At 47.9% G+C, this 2,663-nt stretch overlaps 1 long non-coding RNA gene across 1 annotated transcript; it reads right to left on the bottom strand.

The window, feature by feature from the left end:
• Window positions 1-253: 253 nt before the first annotated feature.
• Window positions 254-2,041, bottom strand: LOC106698908. Its single transcript, XR_001350303.2, has 2 exons — window positions 1,667-2,041; window positions 254-950 (listed from the first exon to the last, which is right to left on the bottom strand). It is a non-coding gene; the product is annotated as an uncharacterized LOC106698908 (long non-coding RNA).
• Window positions 2,042-2,663: the final 622 nt, after the last annotated feature.

Below are 2,663 nucleotides of genomic sequence, written 5' to 3' on the forward strand. Positions count from 1 at the left end.
AGCGACTGAATGACCAAACGACCAGTTGACCGGTCGCTCTGATGCATACTGACCACCAGGGGACAGATGCTCAATGCACAGGATCGGGCTCCCTCCTGTCTGGATTGGGCCTGCAGGGCTCAGGCCGAAACCAGCTATCCCACATCCCCCAAGAAGTCCTAGGTTGCAAGAGGGTACAGGCGAGGCCAAGGGACGTCACCAGTGCATAAATCTGTGCACCGGGCCTCTAGTATAAGTATAGAAAAGAACAAGGTTTAAAGGAATTATCAATCAGCCAGGAAAGATCTGGATTTAATGCCACTGTAAAATTCTATCAGAAACTCCTCCCAACCCAGGAAGAAAGAAACAGCCCAGACAACAGGAATCTAATGGCAGGAACAACTGACATTTAAAATAGCCACTTGAACTAAGTGCATTTAAAAGACAACATATGTTAGCTTGTCATTTCCTCTGTGTGTTTCACCATATCAGATAAAAATATAACAAAAACAAGGATGTTTGGAATTATGAAGTGAGTGATGGTTCCGACGGGAGGTTCTCGGGAAGGGGGCGGGGTGCAGCGGCCTGGACTCCAGCTGTATTCTCGCAGACAATGCACCTTTTCCTGGGAATCAGAGCATTCCAAAGCACAGTAGTATACTACGTCCATACACTTTTCCGGGCTGTTCATCTTTTATTCTCCAATAGGTTCCAGTGAATGTACCCTCAGGTGGTAAGAGACATTCTGCCCTAAATTCCAGAGAGAGACAGACAAATGTGAAAGGCTTGAGATCTGGCAGTCCAATAGGCACTCTGGCCAGCTGCTGACAAAGCAGGGGAAAGCCATGCTGTCTCCAACAGCTTTCACCAAGGCACAGACACCTAAGAGCTGAGTGAAACTTGACTGAATGCAGGCAGATCAGGAAGTCCAGACTACAGTGTATGAGGTGTGGTCCTTAGGGCTTCTGACTCTATAATGACAAAGACAATTAAAAAGCTGCCCTGCCTTGCCCTGCCCTGGCGTGGGCTCAGGAATGCCAGAGCCCAGGGGAAGAAAAGGCCTGAGTCAGGTTCAGTATATTACTCCTAAAACAGGTGGGCAAGTCTGCCAGCAAAGACTTAGTAACTAAGGAGAAAGTTCTAAACCCATGAGGAGATAATAAGAACTATCTTGGAGTGCCCCCAAACCATCTAGAAATCAAACCTTCCATAATTCCTTTTAAGCAATCTTTCTCCTAAAAATAAAGGTCGTCCTCCCACAAGCCCCTCATATCAGGGGTCAGTGAAACTAAATCTGAATAGTCACTTTAAGAAATTTACCCAATCACTCATTCATACATTTGTTGCATACTAACCATGCAAGCACCCAGCACTAACCTAAGTGCTAGGAACACAGAACTCAGTCTAATGAGAGAGAACAGGCTGAAAAAGCAATGAATTTGTCTCCTCGGATTCAGAGGAGATAAGGGTCATGAGTGGTCAAACTGAGGGCACAGCTGACACCCAACTGCTCATTCTCTAGACCAGCCCTGAAGACAAGAGGCTTAGAGACATGAAAGGTAACCCCGCTCATATAAATACATCCATTTTCTTTGAGGGAGAACTGACACCCCACAGCCAGTTGCCACTATTACCCCAAAGCAGCTGCTGACCCAGGAAGACAGCAAAAATGTCTCCAGTGACTTACGAAGCCAGCAACAAAAGCAGGTGCCAGGTTCATGGCCCTATTCAGGGAACAACAAAGATCACTTTCTTCATTGTTTCCCCCTGGCAGCAGTGTCTGATGCAGGGAGGGGTTGAATTACACCTTGTCCCTCTGGTCTGCTAGACAGAAAATGAGTTCGCCATCTGAAGAAAGGGTTGTGCCCAGGGCCAAAGCTCTCTCTGCAGGGCTGAGGAACAGAAGACAAAAGAAGTCAGACCTCACATGCTTAGAAGGAGAGGGCTGAAATGGCAAGACCAAAGGAGGCTTTAGCTGAAACGAAGTGCAGGTTTGACCACAAGTGTCCGAGGAGTTTTGCCCACTCTGCGCTCACTCTAAGGCAGGGGTCCTCAAACTGCGGCCCGCGGAAAACATTTATCCGGCCCGCCGGGTGTTTTTGCCGCCGCTGCCTGTCCTGCTTAGCAGCCGACTCGTCCCGGGCCCGCAGTGAGCATGTGTGGAATGTCTGAGGGACAGTGAACTGGCCCCTGTTTAAAAAGTTTGAGGACCTCTGCCTAAGGCCTAGAGAGGTTCTTTTTGTGGATCAGACCAATATATACACCACAGGGCTCGTACTTAGGCTACAGACCCTCAAATAAGTCCTCTCTCCTTGATCCTTTTCTTTTGGCTCTGGAGCCCATGGAGAAATGGGCAAGTCCTATGAATCCTCTCCTCCCGCGGTGGTCATGTAATACTACAAGACCAAACAAGGTAAAACTAAGCAGTTGGGAGGGAAGGCAAAAATGCCTGTTCTTAGGGTGAGCCTGTACCTGCATGACCTCAGATTATAGCCTGACTTGAAACTAAGGTTCTCCTCTGTTTATAAATGCCTCACTCCTGGGCGTTCTGAGCACCTAAATAAAAGATCACAGGCAAGAGTCACCTACCACTGGACGGAGGTTACAGACCTTTAGAAGAGCGGTAGGAGGGGAGGAAATTCATTCACCTCAAGAAGCATACTGAAACAGATACAGGAATTCCA

Source organism: Myotis lucifugus, unplaced genomic scaffold, assembly GCF_000147115.1.
Source record: "Myotis lucifugus unplaced genomic scaffold, Myoluc2.0 scaffold_260, whole genome shotgun sequence".
Taxonomy (NCBI): Eukaryota; Metazoa; Chordata; class Mammalia; order Chiroptera; family Vespertilionidae; genus Myotis; species Myotis lucifugus.